This window comes from Camelina sativa, chromosome 7 (assembly GCF_030686135.1).
Source record: "Camelina sativa cultivar CO46 ecotype springtype chromosome 7, ASM3068613v1".
Classification (NCBI taxonomy): domain Eukaryota; kingdom Viridiplantae; phylum Streptophyta; class Magnoliopsida; order Brassicales; family Brassicaceae; genus Camelina; species Camelina sativa.
The window spans coordinates 9,032,880-9,047,037 of record NC_141886.1 but is presented as its reverse complement, the minus strand read 5'-3'; the positions used below and the strand labels follow the sequence as shown (position 1 = coordinate 9,047,037).

General features: G+C 33.4%; 1 long non-coding RNA gene and 1 pseudogene across 1 annotated transcript; one reads left to right on the top strand and one right to left on the bottom strand.

Moving 5' to 3' along the window:
• Nucleotides 1-1,302: 1,302 nt before the first annotated feature.
• On the bottom strand, nt 1,303-1,789 carry LOC104700777 (uncharacterized). The gene is made up of 3 exons (XR_753645.3): nt 1,651-1,789; nt 1,493-1,571; nt 1,303-1,360 (listed from the first exon to the last, which is right to left on the bottom strand). It is a non-coding gene; the product is annotated as an uncharacterized LOC104700777 (long non-coding RNA).
• Nucleotides 1,790-3,145: 1,356 nt separating this feature from the next.
• Nucleotides 3,146-8,864, top strand: LOC147941080 (uncharacterized; annotated as a pseudogene).
• The last annotated feature ends 5,294 nt before the right edge of the window (nt 8,865-14,158 follow it).

Genomic DNA, 14,158 nt, shown 5'->3' with positions numbered 1-14,158 from the left:
GGCAATAAATCTTCTCAATATTTATGTAGTCTCTAGATAAATGGTTTTAAGAAAGTGAATAATTTTGTTTTAAAATGTAATTATAAATAATTGAAATTAATTAATTGTATTTGTAAAATTAAAAAAAATTGTGACAAAGAGAGAAGTTTAACTATTTTCTCTCACAATATTCACTAAATTAAAAAGATTATTCCACATATAGTTATTATCTTTTATAAAAATTAGAAATTAATTGAATATTTACAAAAATAATATTATAGTATATTAAATATCTTTATATAATCCAATTGAAAAAATATAAACTCAATAAATTTAATTTAATCATTTTAATTAATTATATTGTGATCACATATAATTAAATATATTCTGATTACGTGTAATATTATTTTCTGAAATATTTGAAATCACTTATAAGAAAATCTTTTTGTCAAAATTATAATTTATGTTTGCTGTTATATATAAAAATTAAAAAATGTATTATTCACAACTTAGCAGAGTAACGCTTGAGACATGAAATCTGGAACAAAAGAATGAAAAGAAATTGATCTCTTGAGGTGTTCTTTGTTTTGTTTTACATCAACTTCGACAACTTAAATTTTTGATTGATATGTCTACGCTTGAGATTGTCACCATTTGGTAGGGCACCAAGGAAAATGTTCATTTTGAAGTTAACATTGCCTGGTGGTGGTTGAAGAGTTTGAATATGAGATAGATGAGTATCTAACCGTATTTTTTATATTTATAAACTACAAATACAAGCACAACTAAAATTACATAAATTATATTTAATTTTTTTTTAACTATATATATTTAAATTATTAAGTTTTATAACTGTGAATGTAATTATAAACGTTCATATGTTGTTAATGTAACTTAAATAAATGTATTTTTCTGATTTTTTTATGATTTAATATTTATTATTTTTCAACATATATCATAACATAATTTTATAGATAATATTATATATATATATAAATTGTTTTTGTTGTAAACGTCTAAACCGCTTAAAAATCGTCTAACTCCCGAGTAGGCGTTTAGGCGTTAGGTGTTGGGTCACCGCCCAAATAATGTCTAGCGCTAGTTGAAACACGGATTTATCAAGCACATGATCATTATTAATCACATGATCATACCAGGCGATAGGTGTTGGGTCACCGCCCAGATAATGTGTAGCCCTAGTTGGAACACTGATTTATTAAGCACATGATCATTATTAAGCACATGATCACACCATGGGCACCTCTTTTCATTGTTTGGGTTATAAATCTCATCTACCTTCCTCTGTATTTCGGTCTCATCAAATCCTTTCCAAACACGAGTAGTGCGTTCATTTGTAGATAAAATTTTACAGAAATAACTCCTTAAAAAATATTCGTAAACATATGTAAAATCCCAATTGCAATGTTTATATGTAATATATAAACAATATATAACTAACAAATGGTTTATATTAGCTTAACGTAACCAGCAAGCAGATAGTGTTAACGTATACCTCCAAAACTATAAACACAGGTTATAGCTCTTTGCCTGTTATCTTCATAAGTATCTCCTAACTTGAATGTATAGTTCCCCTGAAAAAAGAAAAAGTTATAATGTAAGCAATACATGGTTATGTATGTGTAAAAATATATTTATATTTTTTTAACTAACCATTCTCTGAAAACTTTAAAATTCGGACTTTGACTAGAGGCGATAAAAAAAAAAAAAAAAAAAAAAAAGGTCCGATTACAAGTTTGCAAATTAGTGAGTGGCTCCTCGGTACATCTATTTATATTGAACTATTAAAATGCACAGTTTTGATATGTTTTTTTAGTTACAACAATGTGACACATAGTAAAATTCAGCTTCCAACATCTGTAGGATTTTATAAAGGATTTGTCTTATTAAGTCTAAATTAACATTTTTATATGGCAATAAATCTTCTCAATATATATTTACTTAATCTCTAGATGAATGGTTTTAAGAAAGTGAATAATTTGTTTTAAAATGTAATTATATCTAATTGAAATTAATTAATTGTATTTGTAAAACTAAAAAAAAGTTGTGACAAAGAGAGAAGTTTAACTATTTTCTCTCACAATATTCACTAAATTAAAAAGATTATACCACATAAATTGAGTTATTATCTTTTCTAAAAATTAGAAATTAATTAAATATTTACAAAAATAATAATATTATATATTAAATATCTTTATATAATCTAATTAAAAAAACATAATCTCAATAAATTTAATTTAATCATTTTAAATAATTATATTGTGCTTACATATAATTAAGGGCAATTAACAAAAATGGCACAAATTTAGGTTTTTGTTCTAAAGTTAGCACTGAATTACAAAAATATCACAAAGTTAAAATGAAGAGAAAAAGTTTTGGGCTAACAAAAACTAGAGCCCAATTTTATTTTTCTCAAAAAAAAATTCAAAGCCCAAGAGATCATTCTCGAAATCGACTTCTTCTTCATCTCCTTTCGTCGCCTCATTCCAAAAATCTGATACGGCGATTACCGGAGGCTTGCCGCTTTACCGACCTATCTCGTTGCTGCTATACTGTTCTCTCGCATTCTCACACTGTTTCCTATTCTCAGTATTTCAATCGCGACGGCTTATACACCATCTTCTCAAATTCTCCAAGAGATCTGATTCAACAAACTCGACTCGACTCGCTTCATCTCTTTGTGGCTGTAGTTAAAGGTAGCCACCATTCTCTCAAGATATTTCGTTTTAGGATTATTTTTCTTGACTTTATGTGTGTCTAATTTTGATTTTTTTAAACCCTAAATCAATTTGATGCAAAATTAAGTAAGATTCTTGTGGGTTTCAGTTAAATTCTTGTTGTTTTTGAGTTTTTGTGGATTTCATGAAACAATATCTTGAAATTGTTGTGGGTTGTAGATTATTTCAGTTTTTAGGTTTCATTGCTTTTATAATTTTGATTGTGTTATTATCGGTTCGAAAATGATAGACCATTTTTGAGAGTGTGTTATGATTTTGAGTTTGTTATTCAGGAAGGATCGAATAAAAATAAGGGAGTAAAATAATTCATGATGGATTACACTTATATGATTTTGAGTGTGTATTTTTTTGGGTTCGAACAAGATAGACCATAAAATTATTTACTGATCTCAAATTTATATTGCAGGAAAATGGGTGATTCTTTTCCAACAAGTGTAAAACTGCCTAGGCTACAATTCGTGATAGGAGAGGAGCCAAAGTCAGAAATCAAAATTAACCAATTTCAAATGTACCAGTACATCAAGACACTCAAAGGCATCCTCTATGATGATTTCAGGAGGATTAGTGATTCATTCTTAGGACCAATTCTGAAAATTAGCACAAGAGGTTTGACCATGTCAGGGAAGATGGTACACAGCGTGTTGTGTAGGAGCTTACACACATTGAAGGAAAATGAACTCTGGTTTCATTTTGGAGCACAACCTTTGAGATTCTCAATAAGAGAACTTCATATGGTTACTGGCCTAAAGCGCTCTGACTGGGATGGCAATTAAGATGATGTTGTTAACAACAAAGAGAGGCACTGATAACTCTCTAATCTACATGTTTTAAACATCATTTTTTGTCCATATTTTGCATTGTTTCTATCACAACCTTAGCATTTTTAGGCATTTACCGTAGGAATCCACATTTAGGCCATTTAGGGTGTTGCATTCTTGCATTTGCATAATTTGGATGAAAACAGGTGTTTAAGAGCCGAAAATGGGGAGAAACAAGGTTAAATCCGAGCATGTACCCGAAGGAGCTATGGAGCAGGAAGAACAGTCTGAACGCCAACCCGATCGAAGAGGATCCAAGAACAGAAAGAACAATCCGAGGACCTACCCGAAGAGCAACCCGAGCACATCCTCGTGCACCCCATCAAGCAGACCCTCGGGCAGGACCGGGAAGGTAGGGTTAATCGGTTTCCATATATAAACCCCCCTCTTCTTCATCTCGCCCTAGCACGCCGCAGACCCTCAAACCAGAGAGCGAGAGCTTCTAAGAGAGATCTATAGCGACTCAAACCCTTTTCCACTTTTCATAGGATTTATTTTATATCTTTTTGTTATTTCTTTAGATTTCTAATTTGTACTCTATTTTCTCTACTTTATCTTTCAATACAATGCAATTTTCGTTTATCTTTGTTTCTATGTCTTTTGCAATGATTTCCGAGTAGTGTAGTAAAGTTTCTAGGGATGGGATAGATGATTTTGTGTTCTTGATCAGTTAGGATATCTTTGTTTGAATTTTTATATTTTATAAATTCCCTTCTAGATTGGTGTTCTTAATGCTGTCAACAAACCGAGAGGGTGAGATTAGATCTAAGGTGTTTTACCACCGAGAGGTGTAGATGAAATGCTTGAATCAACCAATTTTAGAGATTTACTCACTTAGCCTAAGAGATTAGATGAGTAAGGGGTTTATTGACAATAATGAATCAGTTCTTAATGTCTGCTTGGTCATGTTTCTCCAACGAGAGTTGGGTAGGGGAGTGATCAAGGTTGATTGTTTTTATGACGAGAGTGTTTTAACGAGATTTTAGAGATTCATTGTCTAGGGAATATTTGCTTAAGGCATGTAAGACATCTGTATTGGTCAGGAACACTTAGGAGTCGATTACCCCATCCTTAGAAGCTTTCGTATTTTAATTGCTTGCATTTTTATTCATCACCCGATCCCTTACCCGAACAGGTACACGATCACCTGCTTCGAGTAACCCCCCGGGTTGTTCATACGTTCCTTGTTTACTCGATCACCCCACCCGAACCTGTACTCGAATGCTTGCATCGAGTGCTTAGGTCGTGTGGTTCCTTGTTTATATTCTTTGCTTTTATTATTTTAGGATTGTTAGACAAAACCATTTATAGCTTGGCTTGACTTGCTTGCTTCGGATTGCATCCTATCTGCTAGCATAACAACCATTTGGATTGATAACCCTTTGTACTACAACTGCATAGGGAATTGATACCCTGGGTGAAAATCCTGTTATCAGGCACACTGTCGACGAGGTGGTAGAGATGCTTAAAAACACTGACAGCAACGAATCAAATAAAAGATTATGTCTTGCAATGTTGGTGCTTATTGAAAGCATATTCTTGCAAATGTACAAAGTTTGCAAGTTTCCTCAAACATACCTCAACATTGCAAAGGATTTTAATTCGATGATGAGTTACCCATGGGGGAGAGAGGCTTACAATATGCTGATTGGATCCATTAAGAAGAATGTCACATAACCGAAGAAGAATATTGTATCAAATTTACTGAAGCCGAAGTATGATTTACAAGGATTTCCATTGGCTTTTGTTATTTGGATCCTTGAATCTGTTCCACAACTACAAACGGCATATAGCAGACTGAGTGCAATGGAGAGACCAACTGCATTCTTATGTGAAAAATACACATACATAGGAAATCCATCAATTGCTCAGGTGGAAATCATTGAAGCATCAGATAATGTAAGTTATGCATCTGCTCTTAAACTTTCATGAAAGATTTATAGTTATTTGGGAAGCATTTATAGTAATTTGGGAATGTCAGCCTAAATCAATTTATGTGGGTGCAGCTGAAGGTATTCTGCACTTTACCTTCAATACCAGAGGATCCAGAAGACACAGTTTCAATGGAAGACACTTATGATCAAGACCTAAATTTACTGGTTGAGCTAGTGGAGAAAGGTTACAGAATGACAGTCGATGATTGGAGCAAAGGAATGCTAGATATTGGAGAAGTGATGGAAGAAATGGCGATGAGATCATATTAGTTGCATCACAAGGAGAAATGTAAAGCATCATCTTCAGGAGAGTCACTTGTAGAAATGATAGACAAGGTTTTCAAAGTTGTCAAGGAGGGGTTTGACAAAACAAATCAACGTTTATCCAAAATAGAGGACAAGGTGAAAAAACTTGTTTCGGCAAAAGCAAATGATACTGTAAGGATATGTTTATCAATATTTCTAAATTTAGTAAATTTTTCTTGCAAGTAACAGTGACTATTTTCATTTTCTATTGCAGTGCAATAATGATGATTGGGATATCCCTCCATTTAACAGTTCTTTACCAACCCAACAAGATACCATTCCTGTCACTGTTCCAATGACTCATAACGACAAAGATGAAATAAATGATGCAACCTAAACTGAAGAGATAACACAAAATTTGGATTCAACTGCCGAGATAAAAATTCTAAGTTTGTAAGTTTTTAAACTTTTATTTTGAATATTCAGGAGATGGATAGGGATGGTGTGACACAGAAGATGTTCCTGAGATGGATAGGGATGGTGTGAATGGTGATGACTTAGAACAAAATCAAACCCAACCAGTTACTCAGAACGACAAGGGTGAAACAAATGATGAAACCCAAACGGAAGAGTTAACACAAAAGCTAGATTTGATTGTTGAGGTAAGGATTCAAAGTTTTTTAACTTGAATTTTGAATTTTAGATTGTGATTAAAGTTTCATAAAAGCGTTTTGGTAATTGTAGTGTGACATAGAAGATGTTCCTGAGATGGATAAAGATGGTGATGATTTAGAACACAATCAAACCCAGCCAGTTACTCAGAACGATAAGGGTGAAACAAATGATGAAACCCAAAACGAAGAGTTTTTTACTGCTGAGGTAAGGATTTTATGTTTTTAACTTGTATTTTAGATATTTAGAAAAGTCTTACAACCATGGTGCTAAAAGGTTTAAAAAATGTTTTGGTAATGGTAGTGTGACAAAGAAGATGTTCCTGAGATGGCTAAGGATGCTGTGAATGATGATGAAAACCATGATATGGAGAACAAATGGAGAACATGACATGATGATGTACAGATTTTGGATGTTATTGTAGTTAACTACAAGAACAAATGGAGAAAAGCACAAGTGCAAGCAGTTCTAGAAGAAGACATCCGTGTTTTTATCTATGACTCATTGGTCATACTTGATTTTTAAAAAGAAGAGGTACGGTATCTGTCAAAAGAAAAAGAAAGTGAAGATAATCCAAAAGAGAAGAATGAAGAGGTGAATGAACTGCTAATAGAGGTAAATAAAACTATTGTTTAGAGTGACTTGTTTATTGACAATTATGTATATAAGGATCTAAATTAAATATTTGTTTGCAGAAAAACACCACCACAACTAAAGCTTGTTCTCCACATAGGACCACATGTAAACTCATTACACAACTAAAGCTTGTTCTCCATTTGTTCTAATAAAGGTTCTAAAACGTTTTTTGCTTGTAGGGTGATGAGGAGAACCTTTTTTAGGAAGGTGATGATGAAGAGAACCTTCCTCAGGAAGGTGATCACAAAAAAAATCATAATGTACCAGAAGGAAAAAGCCCAAATGATGGTGATGATGAAAAAGAAGACAAACAGAATCCACAAGACGAGGGACCATCATTCGATCTTAAGTGTTTTAGTTCAACTGAGGTATGTCAATTTAATTCTGTTTTTGTTTGTTTTGTATATATCATTGCTGATTTTTGTAAAAAGTACAAAGAAGACATTCATAAAAACGTTTCTTTGTTACATCTTGATTTCAGGAAAAAGGAAAAAAAAAAAGCTGGATAAGAAAGATAAAATTGTTATTCCAAGAAAGAATCAAAGAGTTGATGGTGATGGTGAGAAGCAAAAATATGATGGTGATGGTGAGAAGCATGTTCCAAGGCGAAGCAATCGACTCACAACTCCATCATTTCCAACCATTACTCCATATAAAGCACCAAGAAACCCTGCCACATCTGCTATTCATCCAATGTTCAACCCTTTACTGTCTCCATCTTTCAATAACATTGAAGAATTAAATTCTTGGAAGAGCTCAAATATCATACCAGGGTTAGTGTGATGTTTTAACAATTCTCGTCAACTTTTAAAAGTAAGTTTTTATCCAAGTATAAGAGAATGTTTTTTTATAATTTCAGGGTAATAACGGATACAGAACCATTAACCTCACATTGGATACATTTGCTGGGAAAACCAGAGATGAAATTGCAAGAAACGGTACTGCTCACAAATTTTGTTTCGGTTTCTTTTGTGTTGGCTGGACTCATGAATCCTATCCTGAATGTCAGATTATCAAATATTATCGTGTCTATTTCTCCTAATACACTAAAAGTCTTTTTCTTCTTTTACATGTAGCGTATTGATACAGCTTTGGGATTACTTTGGTTGACAAGAAACCAGGATTCCATTTATTTTCACAACAAGAGACTTCTGAAATCAACCTTTATGAGGCCATACTTCTTTTCAAATTTGAAAGTTGCATACTTTAATTTCAAGAAAGATAACTTTAAATCACAACATGTGTTTCCAAAAGAAGTCAATGATATTGTGAGTGGGAAGTTGCCTTTGGTTTGTCTTCCTACTAAGAAGTGGCAGGATCTCGACGGAGTTTATGGTATTGCCTATAACTCTACTTACAAACAATTCATTGGTATGGAAATAAGCTTCAAGTCCAGAAAGATTACTGTTTTTGATTGTCAAACTCATGAGAGTAAAGGTGACTTGGTGAAAACTCATGTTATACCAATTGCAGGTAAGAACTTATTTGATTATGATGTGAATCATATGCTTATGATATATTTCTGATAACTATTTGTGTGTATTGCAGAGATGATACCTTATCTCTTAGGCACTGAAAGAAACAGAGGAACAGTTGATATGACTCCATTTAAAGTCTTCTGCCCTAAAAGGTTCTTTCGTCGCATTAAGACTGATGCAAACTGTGGATTATTCATTCTTAAAATGGTTGAATGTCACTCAATGGACGTAGAAGAAATGATGAGTAGACTTCAAGAAGAGCTTTCAGAAGATATAAGAGCCAAGTTATGCTTTGATATCTATCATGATATCATACTTAAGAAGATTGAGATGTTTAGAGGTTGATTTTTGTTTTCAGATAGTAGACTTTTCTATGGATTTAAAAATTTACAATGGATTTATTGGAATCATATGTTGTGTGTTTTGGGATTATGATTTAAATGTTAAAGATACTTAGTAAATGGTGTATTTTGTGAAACTTTTATTATTTTGGATGGTATTTGTACATATTACGGAAAGAATGTATACACTTTAATATATATCGTGAAATATTTAGGAAGGGATTAGAAAAAATAAGGATGGCATTCCTCAAATGCGCATCCAGGGAGTTTGAACCCTCGACATCGGGAATTTGCAAGTGGGAGTGGAAGGGTAACCAGTAAGCCAAAGCTTGTTATTCGGAAATTAGTTATAACCTTTAATATATATGGTGACACATTTATAATGGGATTTAGGAAGGGATTAGAAAAAATAAGGATGGCATTCCTCAAATGCGCATCCAGGGGGTTCGAACCTTAGAAGCCGAGGAATTACAAGTGGGAGGGTAACCAGTAGGCCAAAGCCTGTTATTCAAAAATCATGTATACACTTTAATATATATCGTGAAGTATTTAGGAATGGATTAGAAAAAATAAGGATGGCATTCCTCGAATGCGCATCTTGGGGGTTCAAACCTTTGAAGTCGAGGAATTACAAGTGGGAGGGTAACCAATTGGCCAAAGCCTGTTATTCGAGAATTATGTATACACTTTAATATATATCGTGAAATATTTAGGAAAGGATTAGAAAAAATAAGGATGGCATTCCTCAAATGCGCATCCAGGGGGTTCGAACCTTCGAAGTCGAGGAATTACAAGTGGGAGGGTAACCAGTAGGCCAAAGCCTGTTATTCAAAAATTATGTATACACTTTAATATATATCGTGAAATATTTAGGAATGGATTAGAAAAAATAAGGATGGCATTCCTCGAATGCGCATCCTGGGGATTCAAACCCTTGACATCGAGAATTTACAAGTGGGAGAGTAACCAATAGGCCAAAGCCTATTATTCGGGAATTAGTTATAACCTTTAATATATATGGTGACACATTTATGATGGGATTTAGGAAGGGATTAGAAAAAATAAGGAAGGCATTCCTCAAATACGCATCCAGGGGGTTCGAACCTTCGACTCGGGAATTTACAAGTGGAAGAGTAACCAGTAGGCCAAAGCCTGTTATTCGGGGATTAGATATAAACTTTAAAATATATTGTGAAATATTTAGGAAGGGATTAGAAAAAAAACATAATGATATTTAGGAAGGGCTTAGGGAAATCATCATATTGGGTGAATTCAATATGCAATGTTTTTTACAGTAACATGTTGAGGTAAAAAAAAAAACACACAAAGAAAACACTCACACACACAAATAAAGATTTAGAAACACATTTGTTTAAAATTTATAATATTCAGGAAGGAATCCTTGAAACTCAGGATATCCTTCATAAAAATGACTCATTGCTATGAAGTTTACATCTGTAGACTGTAGAGTGTTCATGAATAAATCTAGTAACATTTATTATGTTATATTGGGAATCTGAATGTACTTTTATTATGTCCTTCATTACCACATATGTTGCACTTATGACTTTGAGATTTAGAACCTGGTACACCAAACTCTCCAACTGATCTCTTTCTCTTTTTTGGCGGTCTCCCACTCTTTATCATAGTTTGTGGTGGAGCACAGAAGTATTCAGCTACAGAATCTGGAAATACCCAATTCTTCACATTTCCACTTGGATGAATGCTCTCAGCATATGCTTTAGCCCAAATATCTGTCAAATAGAAATGATCAACCAGTTTGTATTCATCCATGTTTGTACTCTTTGTAGAAGCAATGGCGTGAATGCAAGGAATCCTTTCAATGTCAAAGACGCAACAGGTACAAGTCTTGTTCTTTAGGTGAACAACAAACTTATTCTTATCATCTTTGACCTGAAACTCATGTTGATCCACTTGAAAAACATCTAGTTTCATTGCATTACTGAACCTTAATATTATCTCATCGGTAACATTTGATGTAGCACGCTTGTTGTGTTTGGCAGCTTTTTCCCGTCGTTCATGAAACCATGTTGTAAGGGTTATCCTGATTATCTCAAGAAGTGAAATCACTGGCAGCTCCCGAGGATCCTTTAACATAGAATTCAATGACTCAGCAATGTTGGTTGTCATAATATTGTAGCAGTTAGATGGTGCATAACAACGAGTCCACTTCCTTAAATCAGCCTCTTCTAAATATTTGGCCAGTTTTGGATTAGAATTCTGTATATCCCTAAAAACACCTTCAAACTCATGAAACGTAAAAGCATTAGCTGCTGATTCAACAAGAAGCAAGAAGCTTTAACTCTTGAACTTTAGTTTGATGTTGCTTTTGAGATGAAATTTGCAAATGCCATGATGGGATGCTGGATATAATTCTGAGATTGCTTTTTCAATGGATTGAGCACGGTTAGAAACAAATACCAAATCCGATGCATCAGGGATGATAGTGAGCAAACACCTAAAGAATTCATTCCATGCAATGTCATTTTCTGAATCAACAATGGCAAATGCTATCGGGTATAAGTGATAATCTCCATCTTGTGCAGTAGCTGCTAGCAAAGTTCCCTTATACATTCCTTTTAGGAATGTACCATCAACAGCAATCACTCTTCTCATTAAAGAAAAACCTCTAATCGACTGGCCAAATGTGATGAATACGTATTTGAAGTTCTTCAAAGGATCCAACTCAAGATAAGCAACTATTCATGGAGTTTTCTCCCTTGCCATGTACAACCATTTCGCTAGATTTAAATAATTATCCTCAGCAGTGCCTCTAACCAAATTCTGACCTTCCTCTTTTGCTTTCCAGGCTTTTTTGTATGGTACGTATACTCCATGATCTTTTCTGACCAACTCCATAATCTGTTTTGGTTTGAGTCCAACTTTCTTTTCTCAATAGTTGTTGTAGTAAAAACTCCCAAGCAATTTTGCAGTTGCTTGTCTATGGTTGGCATTCCTGTGGGTTGTGTCACAATTGTGTTCATGACAATACTTCTTCTCCACAAAGAATTCAGATGATAGTAGCCTTGTCGTGCGCAATTTCCAACTGCATTTATCATATACACATCCCAAAATAACTTTCGTTTTGTCTGACCATCGAACACTCAAACTTCCATTCAAGTGCCCAGTTTCTCTGCTTCAACATCAACTTTTCCTTGTTCTTGAAATATCTGTCCACATATATATCATCAGCCCCTCGAGTCGAATGTGAACTTACCATAGATATAGGAAGGAGATCTGGAGCAGGAACCAAATTCTCTAAATAAGATTCTATTCCTTTTTCAGCTGTTGAGATCTCTATATCATTATGTGTCGTAGAGACATCACTTCCAATAGACCGATCAAGTTCCTAGATAAATAAAAAGATTTGTAAATAAAAAATAACATTTACAAGTAACTATAGCTTTATTCTTGAACCGTTCCTAAGGAGCTCATCCTTAAAATTCTTGATATTCATCATTTCTGTGATTTAGCAAAGGTTTCCTAAATATATATGAATCTTGTCTAAAAACTTATATTAAGGAATCTAACCTTGTGTGTTTCATTTGCAGTCGTATATGAACTTCCTGCAGGGATCAGAATAGGATCTCGAGCAGCAGGCAAAGCAAATGAATTATTGGTCTTTGCTTTTTCAGCAGTTGAGCATGTATCACCATGTGGCTTAGAAACTGAGATGTCACTACCAAATGATTGATCAAATTCCTACAAGAATAATTAAGTTATAAAACTATGAAGAATTAAGTATAAGAAATTTACAGTAAAAACAAAAGTAAGAGTCATGTACTTACCGATACACACAAACGTCCTATTTCAGGATTTTCTTGTATCTTTATGATGAAAGTTCACACTTGGCGGTCATTGTGAATGAAGATAGGAGGAGAATCTTCTACCATTAATTTCATCCTTGGAAGTTCATAGCTGAGTGAAATCTCTTCAACTAGACCATCAAGTCCGAAATCTTCAAAAACAGTCTTAACTAAATTCTTGTATGTGATATTCTCAGCAACTTCACAAAGTGATCCACCTTTCTGTGTATCGATGAAAAATCTCCAATGAAGTTTGTCATTAAGTTTCCACTCACCAAAAACAGAGTATATCTCCAACATACTTACACCATACCTATAGTTACATACACAACTTAGACAAACCTTCAAAAACATCATAGCACCAACCAGAATTCATATATATGCTACAACAAAAATGATGTTTTATTCTCTGTTCACTTAGACAAATATCAAGCTATTCTTTAGTTAATCAAACAGAAAAACTTACAATTACATCAGAGATGAATCTCTTGAATTTTGTGGATGGTGCATTCCTGGAAAAAAAAACACAATGCTACAATCAAGCCAACAAAACAAAAATCAGAGAACAATAAAACTATCGAATCTGCTAATTCATCTATATAGAGCCATAAGACACAATTTCTTCCTGAATATCAGAGAACCCAACAATTTCAAACTCTGAAATCGATGATTGAAGCTATCGATCGAAGAAGAAGAAAGAGAACCCAACAATTTCAAACTCTGAAATCGAAGAAGAAGAAAAAAGAGAAATTGATGATAGCCATCGATTTATTATCTGATTGAAGCTTCATGGGAAAATCTGAGATCAGAAATGAAGATCTCAGATCGGAAAATTCATCACAAAATTCACAAGCTTTGCCGGAGAGAAATGTAAGAGAGATCGGGTTTTGATTCTTTTTTAGTTTATTAAAATAATAATATTTCTCTTTATTAATTATTCAATATTAAAAAAATGCTAGTTTTGGAACATTTCAGCGTGTGTGCTCGTTTTGGAACAAAAACCCAAAGTAGTGTCATCCTAGAGTATTTTTTATAACTAAATATATTCTGATTATGTGTAATATTATTTTCAGAAATATTAGAAATCACTTATAAGAAAATCGTTTTGTCAAAATTATACTTTATGTTTGCTGTTATATATAAAAATTAAAAAATGTATTATTCACAACTTAGCAGAGTAACGCTTAAGACATGAAATCTGGAACAAAAGAATGAAAAGAAATTGATGTCTTTAGGTGTTCTTTGTTTTGCTTTACATCAACTTCGACAACTTAAAATTTTGATTGATATGTCTACGTACGCTTGAGATTGTCATCATTTGCTAGGGCACCAAGGAAAATGTTCATTTTGAAGTTAACATTACCCTAGTGGTGGTTGAAGAGTATGAATCTGAGATAGATGAGAGTATTTTTTTATATTTATAAACTACAAATAACCTTACAACCTTACATAAGTCTCCCATTACATTATG